This window comes from Loxodonta africana, chromosome 10 (assembly GCF_030014295.1).
Source record: "Loxodonta africana isolate mLoxAfr1 chromosome 10, mLoxAfr1.hap2, whole genome shotgun sequence".
NCBI lineage: Eukaryota > Metazoa > Chordata > Mammalia > Proboscidea > Elephantidae > Loxodonta > Loxodonta africana.
In genome coordinates, this window is record NC_087351.1 from 23,274,837 (window position 1) to 23,291,248 (window position 16,412).

Consider the following 16,412-nt stretch of genomic DNA (forward strand, 5'->3'; position numbering starts at 1 on the left):
CATCCAAATTCCCCAATTTTTAACATTTTGCTACATGTGCACTCTAGGATGTGTTCTCTCTCACTTTCAACACACACACACACACACACACATTTGTATCCCCAATCCAAGATCACATATTGTGTTTAGTTGTCATGTATCATTAGACTCCTTTAGTCTGGAAAAGGTCCTCAGCTTTTCTTTGTCTTTTATGACATGGTCATTTGTTTAGTAATTTAGTAGAATTTCCCTCTGTTTGGTTGTCTGATGTTTCCTGCTAGATTCGGTTTCATTTTCATCTTGTTTTGCTTTTTGCAGGAATATCACAGATGAGCTATCATGTCCTCTGGGCATCACATCAGGAGGCACGTCATGTTTTGTCCCGTTATCAGTGATGGAAACGATCACGTGGTTCAGGCGGTGCCCCCAGGTTTCTCCACTGAAAATTTACCATTTTTTCCTTTGCAATTAATAAGTAACTTTGGACAAGAGACTTTGAGCCTATGTAAATATCCTGTAGGTAGTCAAACTTTCACCTAATAATCTTAGCATTTATTCATGATTCTTGGCAAATAAATTAGTACTATAATCATTGGAAATTGGTGATTTTCTAACTCCATTTCTTCTACACTTAAAAAAATGTTCTATTGTGTTTTAGGTAAAAGTTTACAGTGCTAATTAGTTTCTCATTAAAAATTTTATACACAAATTGTTTTGTGACATTACCTACAACCCCTGCAATGTGTCAGCATTCTTCCCCTTTCCCTTTCCACCCTGGGTTCTCCATGTCCAGTTTTCCTGCCCCTTCCTGCCTTCTCATTCTTTGCTTTTGGGCAGGTGTTGCCTATTTGGTCTCATATACTTGACTGAACTAAGAAGCATGTTCCTCACGTGTGTTATTGTTTATGTTATTTAAAAAAAAAAAAAAACTATTGCCATCAAGGCCTGTCTAATCTGGCTGAAAGGTGGATTTGGGGAGTGGCTTCAGTTCTAAGTGAGCAGGGTGTACGGGGGCCGTAGTCTCAGGGGTTCCTCCAGTCTCTGTCAGACCAATAAGTCTGGTCTCTTTTTGTGAATTTGAATTTTGTTCTACATTTTTCTCCCACTCTGTCTGGGACCCTCTATTGTGATCCCCTGTCATAGTCGTCTGTGGTGGTAGCTGGACACCATCTAGTTCTGGGCTCAGGCTGCAGGAGGCTGTGGTTCATGTGGTCCTTTGGTCCTTTGGGCTAATATTTTCCTGTGTCTTTGGTTTTCTTCATTCTCCTTTGCTCCGGATGGGATGGGACCAATACATGTATCTTATATGGCTGCTCTCAAGCTTCTAAGACCCCAGATACCATTCATCAAAGTAGGATGTAGAACATTTTCTTTATGAACTGTTATGCCAATTGACCTAGATATCGCCTGAGACTATGGTCTCCAGTCCTTGATCGCAGTAACACAGTCCCTCAAGATGTCCGGATGTGTCTAGGAAGCTTCTATGACTTTGCCTTGGTCAAGTTGAGCTTTCACTATATTGTATGTTATCTTTCCCTTCACTGAAGTTAACACATCTCTACTATCTAGTTATTGATTTCCCCTCCTTAATCCTCCCCCCTGTCATAACCACCAAAGATTCTTTTTTTCTATTTTTTTTTAATAATAGTGGTCTCATGCAGTATTTGTCCTTTTGTGATTGACTTATTTCACTGAGCATAATGCCCTCCAGATTCATCCATGTTGTGCAATGTTTCTCTGATTCATCATTGTTCTTTATTGTTGCATAGTATTCCATTTTGTGCGGGTACCATAATTTGTTTATCCACGCATCTGTTGATGGGCACTTAGGTTGTTTCTATCATCTTGCTATCGTGAGTAATGCCGCAGTGAACCTGTGTGTGTATATGTCTACTCATGTGATGGCTCTTATTTCTCTAGGATATATTCCTAGAAGTGGGATTGCTGGATCATATGGTATTTCTGTTTCTAGCTTTTTAAGGAAGTGCCGTATTGTTTTCCATAGTGGTTGTACAATTTTATATTCCCACCAGCAGTGCATAAGAGTTCCAATCTCCCTGCAACCACTCCAACATTTGTTATTTTCTGGGTTCATTTGTTTTTTTTTTTTTGATTCATGTCAGTAATGTCAAGGTGAGATGGTATCTCATTGTAGTATTGATTTGCATTTCTCTAAAGGCTAATGACTGAAAGCATTTCCTCATGTGTCTGTTAGCCGCCTGAATATTTCTTTGGTTAAGTGTCTGTTCATATCCTTTGCCCATTTTTAATTGGGTTATTTGTCTTTTTGTTGTTGAGATGTGGAACTATTTTGTAGATTTTAGACATTAGACCCTTGTTGGATATGTCATAGTCAAAATTTTTTTTCCTAGTCTGTAGGTTCTCTTTTTACTCTTTTGGTGAGGTCTTTTGATGAGCATAAGAGTTTAATTTTTAGGAGCTCCCAGTTATCAAGTTTATCTTCTGGTGATTGTGCATTGTTAGCTATAGTCTGTATTGTATTTATGCCATGTATTAGGGCCCCTAGCATTGTCCCTATTTTTTCTTCCATGATCTTTATCATTTTAGGTTAATAACAGAAATTTATTCTCTCACAGTTTAGGAGGCTAGAAGTCCAAATTCAGGGCACCAGCTCTGAGGAAAAGCTTTTCCTCTGTGTTGGCTCTGGGGAAAGGTCCTTGTCATCAATCTTCCCCTGGTTTAGGAGCTTCTCAGCACAGGGGCTCCGGGTCCAAAGGATGTGCTCTACTCCTGGCTCTTCTTGCTTGATGGTAATGAGGTCCCTCTCCTCTTTGCTTGCTTCTTTTAAATTTCAAAAGAGATTGACTCAAGATACAACCTAATCCTATAGATTGTGTCCTGCTTCATTAACATAACTGCCACTAATCCTGCCTCCTTAACATCATAAAAAGAAAACCGTTGCCATTGAGTTGATTCTGACTTAAATTGACCCTACAGGACAGCAGAGCAGCCCCATAGAGTTTCCAAGGAGCAGCTGGTAGATTCGAATCACTGACCTTTCAGTTAGCAGCCCAGCTCTTAACCACTGTGCCACCAGGGCTCCCATTAACATCACAGAGGTTAAGATTTACAATAAATAGGATAACTACATCATGGATGGATGACAAAATGGATGACAACTACACAGTACTGGGAATCATGGCCCAGCCAAGTTGATACACATTTTTGGGAGATACAATTCAATCCATAACATCCCTTGTTCTACGTCCTCTTCAGAATCCAGCTTGAATTTCTGGCAGTTCCCTAACAATGTACTGCTGCAACCATGGTTGAATTATCTTCAGCAAAATTTGCTTGCCTGTGATATTAATGATAACTCAAAAAAAACCAAACCCATTGCCGTCATGTCAATTCCAACTCATAGCAACCCTATATGACAGAGTAGAACTGCCCCCATAGACTTTCCAAGGAATGCCTGATGAATTTGAACTACTGATCTTTCGGTTAGCGGCCTTAGCACTTAACCACTATGGCACCAGGGTTTCCAATATTAATGATATTGTTCCCTAATTTCTGCATTCTGTTGGACCATCTTTCCCTTGGAATGGACACAAATATGGATCTCTTCTAGTTGATTGGCCTGGTAGCTATCTTCCAGTTGCTTGGCACAGATGGGTGAGTGCTTCCAGCACTGCATCTGTTTGTTCAAACATCTCAACTGGTATTCCGTCAATTCCTGAACCCTTATTTTTCATCAGTGCCTTCAGGACAGCTTGGGCTTCTCCTTTTTTTTTTATAATTTTTATTGTGCTTTAAGTGAAAGTTTACAAATTAAGTCAGTCTCTCACACAAAAACTTATATACACCTTGCTATATACTCCCAATTACTCTCCCCTAATGAGACTGCCTGCTTTCTCCCTCCACTCTCTCTTTTCGTGTCCATTTCGCCAGCTTCTAACCCCCTCCACCCTCTCATCTCCCCTCCAGGCAGGAGATGCCAACATAGTCTCAATTGTCCACCTCATCCAAGCTCAGTCCTCACCAGGATCCCCCTCCAACCCATTGTCCAGTCCAATCCATATCTGGAGTGTTGGCTTTGGGAATGGTTCCTGTCCTGGGCCAACAGAAGCTCTGGGGCCCATGACCACTGGGGTCCTTCTAGTCTCAGTCAGACCATTAAGTCTGGTCTTATGAGAATTTGGGGTCTGCAACCCACTGCTCTTCTGCTCCCTCAGGGGTTCTCCGTTGTGTTCCCTGTCAGGGCAGTCATCAGTTGTAGCCGGGCACCATCTAGTTCTTCTGGTCTCAGGATGATGTAGTCTCTGGTTCATGTGGCCCTTTCTGTCTCTTGGGCTCGTAATTACCTTGTGTCCTTGGTGTTCTTCATTCTTCTTTGATCCAGGTAGGTTGAGGCCAATTAATGCATCTGAGATGCCTGCTGCTTACTAGCGTTTAAGACATCAGACACCACTCTTCGAAGTGGGATGCAGAATGTTTTCTTAATAAATTTAATTACGCCAATTGACTTAAATGTCCCCTGAAACCATGGTTCCTAAACTCCTGCCCCTGCTATGCTGGCCTTCGAAGCGTTCAGTTTATTCAGGAAACTGCTTTTGGTTTAGTCCAGTTGTGCTGACCTCCCCTGTATTGTGTGTTGTCCTTCCCTTCACCTAAAGCAGTTCTTATCTACTATCTAATTAGTAAATACCCCTCTCCCAGCCTCCCTCCCTCCCGCCTTTCGTAACCACAAAAGAATGTTTTCTTCTCGGTTTAAACTATTTCTCAAGTTCTTATAATAGTGGTCTTATACAACATTTGTCCTTTTCCAGTTAACTAACTTCATCCAGCATAATGACTTCCAGGGTCCTCCGTGTCATGAAATGTTCCACAGATTACTCACTGTTCTTTACTGATGCACAGTATTCCATTGTGTGAATATACCATAATTTATTTATCCATTCATCCGTTGATGGAAACCTTGGTTGCGTCCGTCTTTTTGCTATTGTAAACAGTACTGCAATAAACATGGTGTGCATATATCTGTTCATGTAAAGGTTCTTATTTCTCTAGGATATATTCTGAGGAGTGGGATTGCTGGATCGTATGGTAGTTCTATTTCTAGCTATTTAAGGAAGCGTGAAATCAATTTCCAAAGTGGTTGTAGCATTTGACATTCCCACCAGCAGTATAGAAGTGTTCCAATCTCTCCACAGCCTCTCCAACATTTATTATTTTGTGTTTTTTGGATTAATGTCAGCCTTGTTGCAGTGAGATGAAATTTCATTTTAGTTTTAATCTGCATTTCTCTAATGCCTAACGATCATGAACGTTTCCTCATGTATCTGTTAGCTACCTGAACGTCTTCTTTAGTGAAGTGTCTATTCATATATTTTGCCCATTTTTTAATTGGGTTATTTGTCTTTTTGTAGTTGAGTTTTTGCAGTATCATGTAGATTTTAGAGATCAGGTGCTGATCAGAAATGTCATAGCTAAAAACTTTTTCCCAGTCTGTAGGTAGTCTTTTTACTCTTTTGGTGAAGTCTTTGGATGAGCATAGGTGTTTGATTTTTAGGAACTCCCAGTTATCTAGTTTTTCTTCTGCATTCTTAATAGTGTTTTGTATATTGTTTATGGCATGTATTAGGGCTCCTAACGTTGTCTCTATTCTGTCTTCCATGATCTTTATCATTTTAGATTGTATATTTAGGTCTTTGATCCATTTTGAGTTAGTTTTTGTGCATGGGGTAAGGTATGGGTCTTGTTTCATTTTTTTGCAGATGGATATCCAGTTATGCCAGCACCATTTGTTAAAAAGACTGTCGTTTCCCCCATTTAACTGTTTTGGGGCCTTTGTCAAATATCAACTGCTCCTATGTGGATGGATTTATGTCTGGATTCTCAATTCTGTTCCATCGGTATATGTATCTGTTGTTGTACCAGTACCAGGCTGTTTTGACTACTGTAGTGGTATAATAGGCTCTAAAATCAGGGAAAGTAAGGCCTCCCACTTTGTTCTTCTTTTTCAGTAATGCCTTATTTATCCGGGGCCTCTTTCCCTTCCATACAAAGTTGGTGATTTGTTTCTCCACCTCATTAAAGAATGTCATTGGGATTTGGATCGGAATTGCATTAAATGTATAGATCGCTTTTGGTAGAATAGACATTTTTATAATGTTAAGTTTTCCTAACCATGAGCAAGGTATGTTTTTCCACTAATGTAAGTCTCTTTTGGTTTCTTGCAGAAGTGTACTGTAGTTTTCTTTGTATAAATAAGTCTTTTACATCTCTGGTAAGATTTATTCCAAAGTATTTTACCTTCTTGGGGGCTGCTGTAAATGGCATCGATTTGGTGATTCCCTCTTCCATATTCTTTTTGTTGGTATAGAGGAAGCCAACTGATTTTTGTATGTTTATCTTGTATCCCGATACTCTGCTGAAGTGTTCATTAGTTTCAGTAGTTTTCTGGAGGATTCCTTAGGGTTTCTGTGTATAAGATCATGTCATCTACAAATAGAGATACTTTTATTTCTTCCTGGCCAATCTGGATGCCCTTTGTTTCTTTATCTAGACTAATTGCTCTGGCTAGGACCTCCAACACAATGTTGAATAAGAGCGGTGATAAAGGGCATCCTTGTCTGGTTCCCGATCTCAATGGGAGTGCTTCCAGGCTCTCTCCATTTAGGGCGATGATGGCTGTTGGTTTTGTATAAATGCCCTTTATTATGTTGAAGAATTTTCCTTCTATACCTATTTTGCTGAGAGTTTTTATCATGGATGAGTGTTGAGCTTTGTCAAATGTCTTTTCTGCATTAATTGATAAAATTGTGTGATTCTTGTCTTTTGTTTTATTTATGTAGTGGATTATATTGTTTTTCTAATGTTGAACCATCCCTGCATACCTGGTATGAGTCCCAGTTGGTCATGGTGAATTCTTTTTTTGATATGTTGCTGAATTCTATTGGCTAGAATTTTGTTGAGGATTTTTGCATCTAAGTTCATGAGGGATATAGGTCTATAATTTTCTTTTCTTATGGTGTCTTTACCTGGTTTTGATATCAGGGCTATAGTGGCTTCATAGAATGAGTTTGGTAGTATTCCATTCTTTTCTATGCTCTGAAATACCTTTAGTAGTAGTGGTGTTAACCCTTCTCTGAAAGTTTGATAGAACTCAGCAGTGAAGCTGTCCGAACCATGGCTTTTTTGTTGGGAGTTTTTTTGATTACCTTTTCAATCTCTTCTTTTGTTATGGGTCTATTTAGTTGTTCTACCTCTGTTTGTGTTAGTTTAGGTAGGTAGTGTGTTTCTAGGAATTCATCCGTTTCTTCTAGGTTTTCAAATTTGTTAGAGTAAAATTTCTCATAGTAATCTGATATGATTCTTTTAATTTCAGTTGGGTCTTTTCTAATATTGCCCATCTCATTTCTTATTTGGGTTATTTGCTTCCTCTCCTGTTCTTCTTTTGTCAGTCTGGCCACTGGTTTATCAATTTTGTTGAGTGTTTCAGAAAACCAGCTTTTGGTCTTATTAATTCTTTCGATTGTTTTTCTGTTTTCTATTTCATTTAGTTCAGCTCTAATTTTTAATATTTGTTTTCTTCTGGTGCCTGTGGGTTTCTTTTGTTGCTCTCTTTCTATTTGTTCAAGTTCTAGGGATAATTCTTTGATTTTGGCCCTTTCTTTTTTTTGGATGTGTGCATTTATTGATATAAATTGGCCTCTCATCACTGCTTTTACTGTGTCCCAAAGGTTCTGATAGGAAGTGTTTTCATTCTCATTGGATTCTACGCATTTCTTTATCCCATCCTTAATATCTTCTATAATCTAGTCTCTTTTGTGCAGGGTGTTGTTCAGTTCCCAAGTGTCTGATTTCTTTTCCCTGCTTTTCCTGTTATTGATTTCCACTTTTATGGTCTTATGGTCAGAGAAGATGCTTTGTAATATTTCAATGTTTGGATTCTGCTAAGGCTTGTTTTATGACCTAATATGTACTCTATTCTAGAGAATGCTTGATGTGCACTAGAAAAGAAAGTATACTTGGCTGCTGTTGGGTGGAGTGTTCTGTATATGTCTATGAGGTCAAGTTGGTTGATTGTGGCATTTAGATTTTCTGTGTCTTTATTGAGCTTCTTTCTGGATGTCCCGTCCTTCACCGAAAGTGGTGTGTTGAAGTCTCCTACTATTATTGTGGAGCTGTCTATCTCACTTTTCAATGCTGATAGAGTTTGTTTTATGCATCTTGCAGCCCTGTCATTGGGTGTATAAATATTTCATATGGTTATATCTTCTTGGTGTATTGTCCCTTTAATCATTACATAGTGTCCTTCCTTATCCTTTCTGATGGATTTAACTTTAAAGTCTATTTTGTCAGAAATTAATATTGCCACTCCTGCTCTTTTTTGATTGTTGTTTGCTTGATATATTTTTTTCCAACCTTTGAGTTTTAGTTTGTTTGTGTCTCTAAGTCTAAGGTGTGTCTCTTGTAGGCAGCCTATAGACGGATCTTGTTTTTTAATCCATTCTGCCACTCTCTGTCTCTTTATTGGTGCATTTTTTTTTTCAGTCAGGGTAATTATGGATAGGTATGAATTTAATGCTATCATTTTGATGTCTTTTTTTGTGTGTTGATCGTTTCTTTTTCCCACTTAATTTTATGTGCTGAGTGGTTTATCTTTATATATTGTCCTTTCCTCATATTTGTTGTTGTTGACTTTGTTTCTGCTGAGTCTGTATTTTTCCCTTGTATTTTATTTTGATGAGTAGGATAGTTTGTCTCCTTTGTGGTTTCCTTATTATTTACCCCTATTTTTCTAAATTTAAACCTAACTTTTCTTTCTTTGTATCACCATATCTTCCTCTCCATATGGAAGGTGTATGATTACATTTCTTAGTCCCTCTTTCTTATTTTAATGTTGTCTTCTTTTATATAATAACATCACTGTTACCCTGTTCTGAGCTTTTTTTATATATATATAATCTTACTTTGTTTTTTTGGATTTCCCTGTCAGGGTTGACTTCTGGTTGCTCTGCCCAGTGTTTTAGTCTTGGGTTGATACCTGCTATTATCGATTTTCTAACCAAAGAACTTCCTTCAGTATTTCTTGTAGTTTTGGTTTGTTTTTTTATGAATTCCCTAAAACTGTGTTTATCTGGAAATGTCTTAATTTCACCTTCATATTTAAGAGACAGTTTTGCTGGATACATGATTCTTGGCAGGCAATTTTTTAAATATATCATCCATTGCCTTCTTGCCTGCATTGTTTCTGCCGAGTAGTCCAAGCTTATTCTTTTTGGCTCTCCTTTGTAGGTGAATGTTCGTTTGTCCCTCGCTGCTCTTGTAACTCTCTCTTTGTCTTTGGTTTTGGCAAGTTTGATTATAATATGTCTTGGTGACTTTCTTTTAACATCTACCTTATGTGGAGTTCGATGAGTATCTTGGATAGATATCTTCTCATCTTTCACAACATCAGGGAAGTTTTCTGCCAACGAATCTTCAACAATTCTCTGTGTATTTTCTGTTAACCTTCCCTGTTCTGGTACTCCAATCACTCATAGGTTATTTCTCTTGATAGAGTCCCACATGATTCTTAAGGTTTCTTCATTTTTTTTAATTCTTTTATCTAATTTTTCTTCAAATATATTAGTGCCAAGTGATTTATCTTCGAGTTCAGAAATTCTAGCTTCTACACTTGGTCAGTTCTGCTCCTCTGACTTTCTATTGAGTTGTCTACTTCTGTAATTTTATTGTTAATCTTCTGAATTTCTGATTGCTGTCTGTCTATGTATTTTTCCAGCTTTTTAAACTTTTCATTATGTTCCTGAATAATCCTTCTAGTTTCTTCAGTTGCTTTATCTGTGTGTTCCTTGGCTTGTTCTGCATATTGCCTCATTTCCTTCCTGATGTCTTGAAGGGTTCTGTGTATTAAGCTTTTGTATTCTGGCTCTGGTAATTCCAGGAATGCACTTTCATCTAGAAGATTCCTGGATTCTTTGTTTTGAGAACCTGTTGAGATGATCATGGTCTGTTTCTTTATGTGACTTGATATTGACTGTTGTCTCCGAGCCATCTATAAGTTATTGCATTAGTTTATGCTTGATTACTGTGTTGTAGCTGCTTGGTTTGTTTTGTTTTGGTATACCCCTATGGGTTGCTTGAGTGAGCTAGCTTGATTATTTTTACCTTTGGAGCTCTGACATCGTGTCTCCAGATGGCTAGAGGTAGTATCAGGTATATCAGTCTAGGAGTCCATGCAGTTTTTTTTGTATGAATTCAGCTCAAGTTTCCAGGTAGGTGATCATTAAGTGTGTGGTACAGGCTGTGTCCTACAGTCTTAGAGGGGCAGGGGCGATTGGCGTATGTACCGGTATCTGATTGCAGCAGGGGGTCATAGTCTGAACAAGGCAGGGGGCTGAGAACTGACCCTCGAGTGTCTCTGAGGAAAGTGCCTCCCTGTTCCCTAGAGTGTGCAGGTGAGTGGGTTCTGCAGACAGACCATGGGCACCCAGAGTTTTTCGTTGTAAGGACTGGAAGTTACCAGTTATCTTTGGACCCCTGTCGCATGCGGCTGGGTGACCTGAATGGAGCTACCAGTCCTTAGGTCCCTGATGTGGATAGGCAAGGACCTTGTTCAATAGCCAAAGCAATGTCAAACATCAAACACCCACCTCTCCGCCGCACAGCTAAAATAGTTGGAGTATGCCAACAAGGGCCTATTCTCCTGAAATAGGCCCACACAGGTCCGTGGAGAAGGGAACGGTGCTCAAAGTCCACAGATGGTTTATGCCTGGACAGGAGCTGCTTCTGTCCTGAGCTTCCCTGGCTAGTGGAGCTAGCAAATTATCTTTTCCCCCAATCGCAATTTTTTTCCTTCCCCAAGGCCAGCTGGATGGCTCTAGGTGCTCAACAGTGCCTATCTCAGGCCCGAGGAATTCAGCCGCTGAAGCTTGCTTGCGAGCTGGGGGCGGGGGGTGGGGCGCAGTAAAATATACGCAAGTACTTAGCTTTTGCTGCAAGCGCCGTTCTTCTCAGGTTCCGGAGGTGTGAGTAGGCTGTGCAACTGGTTGCTTCTCCCTGAGGAAACTGCATCTGAACGCTAGTACCAGCCTGCTGCTGCCTCCGCTCCAGGAATGGTGCCCGAGGGCTCCTCGAGATTCAGGTCCGGTAACTTCTCTCTGCTTCTGAACGGTCTCTTCCTCCCCCTCCCTTCAGTTCGTTTTCTAAGCTTGCCTTTGAAGATCAGATCTCCCAGCTTGTCACAAATATACTCCTTTCACTTGTTTTTTTGGGTCTTTGTTGTAAAAAAGGATCGCCGGAAGCATCTGTCTATTCCGCCATCTTGGCTCCGCCTCCCTGGGCTTCTCCTTTCAATACCATAGCTTCTGATCATATGCTACCTCCTGAAATGACTGAATATTGACCAATTCCTTTTGGTATGGTGACTCTGTGCATTCCTTCCAGCTTCTTTTGATGTTCGAATTTTTTTCTTCAGTTATTTCAGCTGGAGAAATGCTGAGCATGTTCTTCTGGTTTTCTAACTTCAGGTCTTTGCACATTTCATTATAATAATTTGTCTTCTGATGCTGCCCTCTGAAATCTTTTGTTCAGCTCTTTTACTTGAGCATTTCTTCCATTCGCTTTGGCTACTCTACGTTCAAGTTTCAGTGTCTCTTTTGACATCCATTTTGGTCTTTTCTTTCTTTTTAATGACCTTTTGCTTCCTTCATACATGATGTCTTTGATCTTATCCCACCACTTGTCTGGTCTTTGCATATAAGGTCAATGCCTGCTTTACCTTCTAAGAGAACCAACTCATGGACTAAGGAAGACCCACGCCCCTGCTGGTGAGCTCCTTAGGGTGATGTAACTGATGAGCATGCCTCACCTTGAATGTCAGGCATAAGCCCAAATCTGATCTATAGATCAGCTTATAATAGTCAGATTTTGAGAGTCTGCTAGGTACAAGGACATTTACTTCTAATCTTCTGAACAACCCATTTAAAAAATCAGGACAGATGCTCACAGCACTTAAGCACCCTGGCCAACCTCACTTAGTCATATAGTAGCTGGGTCAGGATTGATATGCAAGTCTATCTGACTTGACAATCTGTGTTCTACTCTACCTTGTTGTCTCAAGCATCCTGGAACTCCATACACAGGAATTTTCCTTATGGCTTGTCCTGAGAGATGCAAGATGTGTCCTTGAAATATAAGGTGAATTCAGGCCTGTAAAGTGTTCAGGTGGCCTCTGCCTACATCTTCAGGTATGCTTCCCTCTTCTGGAGGTGCTTTCAGCTCCTTCAAGAGCCAACTTCCCACTCACTTCAGCCCAAACTGGAAAGCTCCTCACTCTTTGTTCCCTTCTCAGCCTCAGCCTAGTTAATTCTTACATAGTCTTTCAATCTTATCTCACAGGTCACTTTCTCAGGGAAGTGGTCCTAAATTTGCCCTCTACCTACCCATCCAAGTTCCCGTTATTAGCTTTTATATAGCACCTGGACTTTCCCTTGGTAGCATTTATCAATGTTTTCACCACACGTATGAACGTGTCTGGCTGATTAACGTCCATGTCTCCCACTATATTCTAAATTCTGAAGCCAGAGTTCATGTCTACTTTGCTCATCATCGTGTCTTCTCACCTAATAGCCTTTGGCACATTCACAGCGTCTTAATTCCCCAGTGCTGCTGTAACAGAAATACCACAAGTGGTTGGATTTAAAAAAAAAAAAAACTAAAATTTACTTTCTCACCATTCAGAAGGCTAGAAGTCCAAACTCAAAGCACCAGCTGTAGGGGAAGGTTCTCTTTTGGTCGGCTCTGGGGGAAGATCCATGTCTCTTCCAGCATTCCTCAGTTCCTTGGCGATCTTCACTTGGTGGGGCCTCCATCTTTGCCCATTTGTGCTCACTTGTCTGTGTCTACGCTGCTCCTTATAATTCAGAAGTGATTAGGTTTAGGACACACTCTAAACTGATGTGGCCTCATTAACAAAACAAAGAAAACCCTGTATCCAAACAGAATACTTCCACATGTACAGCGGGTAAGATTCCAACAATTACACCTGTGTGTGTGAAGGGGGGGGGCACAATTCAATCCGTACTATGTAGTATAGGTGCTCCACAACACTTTACTAAATGAATATGTGCCTACCTGAGACAGGAGATGGTCACAGGACTCCTGTTTTTTGTGTGGTGTTCCCATCCCACTCCCCAAGTGTGGCTAGTATCTTTGTGGTTCCCTAAGTTGTAGAAGCTTAATTCACTATGGGTCTCTTATCTCTGTCCTTGACTAATGATTTAGAGCTGGGAACCCAACAGTACATGATGAAGCCATCTGTGTGTGGCAGCCACCCCTGACCTGTTTTGGAGGGGAGGCTAAGATTCTTCTTACCCCTTCCTGACAATGGTACTATTTTATTACTAGCATCTTACATTCTAAGGAGCTTCGGGTCCAGAGAAGGAAGTCGGAGAAATAAATAAGTAATCTGATAAAATAAAATGCTATAAAAGAGTAAGCACAGGCTTGAAAGGGGACAAAGGAGAAGCTCTTAGCCACATCTTGGAGGTATCTAGAAGATTTCTATAGAAGATGATTTCTAAAATTAAGCCCTGAAAAAGATGTAAGAGGCAGACTAGGGAAAGGGATAGGGGTGGGGTAATGCGTTGAGAGGAAGAAGTACTCGAAAGGCCCGGCGGTGAGAGAACATGCAGGGTTTTCAGTGGGGAACTGTCAACAATTCAAGATGTATGTGGGAAGGAATTGTCAAAAGGTGAGTCTGAAGGGACTGTGATCAGGAGCCAAAGCTTATTATCTTGAAGTCCATATAAAGTCAACAAAGGGTTTTAGATTCTCTCCCCTCCACAAAAGGGTTTTTATAGAGGAATGACCCCCATCAGATTTTCCTGATCATTTTAGAAAGATAACAATAGTAGTTCTTTTTAGAAGGACCTTTAGGATTACAATGCCTGCAGTTATGAAATTATAAGACTTCAGGTCCCCAAAATTAGTACTACTGATTTCTCTGGGCTACACCACCCTTTCTATCTAAGGAATATTGGAAAGCATAGGGGCAAGCCCCTAGATCGTGCCAACAGAAGTAGTGAGAAGGTGGAGAGTTCTGAAAAGATGTATGGCAATATGTTGATCATGGGTATATGAATGTTTAGGCTTTTTAGTGCTTGTGAGAAAAGCACTGTAGGAAGTAGTTACAGGGTTTGCACTAGATAAAGACCACTTACTAACTGGTTAGCTTGGGAAATCTTTAACCTCTTGCTTCCTTATCTGAAATGTAAGGATATTAGTAATTGCAAACTTTTATTGTGCACCTATATGCCCTTTACTGTTCTGCAACAAGTTGTGTATTATCTCATTTAATCTTCATACTAACCCCATTTCACACATGATGAATCTAGCTTTCAGAGAGGTTAAATCACTTTCCCAATATCACACGATTAGTAAATGATGGAGCCAGTTAAGCCAAGGCAAGTTGACTTCAGAGCCTAAATTCAGAACCTCTCGCAGCTAACATACATAGCAGCTCCTCACATGGTTGGTGCTACTGTGGGCAACTTTTTTTTTCCTAAACTAGCTCTTTTAATAATTCATCATCAAATTTTTTAAAAGAATATTAGAAACAATATCCATGATTTATAGGCAACATCTGTATCTTGCCTAAGTCACCTTCAAGTTCTCCTGAATAATACAAACATCTTTTCCAACTAGATATCCTCATATATCTTACAAATTAAGAAACAATCAACTTTAAATGGTAACTATAGTCATACTAATGTGTTAAAGAAGGGCACAGTACAACTAGGCCCTGTATCAAAATACTCCTTGAACTGAATTAAAAGACTCAGCCACTAAATTCTATGGTGTTCCCTGAGATTAGTGCTTAGCAGAATTTTTGTTTGGTTTAAGTACAATATAGTACATACATGATATAACCACACAGAAGTATGGCTACATGTGACCTGGAAGATAATAAAGAAAAACGGTAATACTTGTTTAAATTTTTAAGTTCAGTAATGGATTTTTTAAACAAAAGAACCTTTAGTTGGGTAGTAAAAGGAAAACAAAACAAAACAAAAAGAACTTGACTTCTTGAAGTCTGCGTGACTAAAAATACATGAAAAAGCTCTCCTTTATCATTACTGACATTCCTCACCAGCCCTTGGGGCCCTTCCAACTACTGAAAAGTAGGTAGTATTTGCTGTCTAGCTGCTTCTTCCTACCTGTCAGAGAAAACAAAACAGAAAAATGTTAAAATACCTTAGCACTATGGGCAGGTTAGGTAAAGTCCTGAATCTGTTCAAAATGTTAACCAGACCCATAGTAAGGACTGAGGTTTCAACTGCTAAAAGAAATGCCGAAAAACAACTTTGGAGCTAGAGATCCACCCTGGGGAAAGCATCGTGGATACTCGGGACTTCTTGGCAACGCTGGGCAGCAAGGATTTGTTTTGCACGAAGTCAGTACTCAGGTTTAATTTAATGGATGTGAAAATTATGAAACACAAAGGCTTACACTTGAGATATATGTAACCTAAGAAAGAACCTAAAGAGTAAAATAACACTGTCTTCCAATGGAGAACAGCAAAAGGAACACTAAGAAGTAAAAGTGGCAAAGTTGACACTGATAATTAAGGGTAAGAAGTAATAGGATTGAGGTTAAAACTGCAATAAAATTTTAGATCTGGAAAGGAATTTATAAGTCTAATTCAAATCCCTCAATTTACAGATGAGGAAACTTGATGCCCATTTATTCATTCAACATTTATTGGGTGCCTATGTGCTTAATGCTGAGATACAACAATGAACAATTCAAGAGGGATAGTGACTTGTCCAAAGTCACAAAGCAAGGAAGCAGCTAAAGAAAGGCTCTTTCCACTGAATCCTATAATATACAGTAATTTTTGCATGGGTAAGCACCCGAAGCATTTCATAAAAGTTCTATTTAAAGATAAAATGTTCAGCCAATTGACCTAGATATTCCCCAAAACTATAGTCCCCAGGCCCCAGCCCCAGCTAACCTGTCCCTCAAAGTGCCTGGATGTGTCCAGGAAACTTCTTAGCTTTTGCTTTGGTCCAGTTGTGCTGACTTCCCCTGTATTGTGTGTTGTCCTTCCCTGATTCCTGTGTTTACCATCTGGTGAGGTCCATGTGTACAGGTGCCAATTTATGTGGTTGAAAAAAGTACTTGCAGTGAATAAGTAATTAGTCTTGCAAAATTCTATCATGTGATCTTTGGCATCGTTTCTATCACCAAGGCCATATTTTCCAACTACCGAGCCTTCTTCTTCATTTCCAACTTTTGCACTGGAATCACCAGTAATTTTCAATACATCTTGATTGCATGTTTGATCAATTTCAGATTGCAGAAGTTGGTAAAAAACTTAAATTTCCTTATCTTTGGCATTAGCGGTTGGTGTGTAAATTTGAATAACAGTCATATTAACTGGTCTTCCTTGCAGCCATATG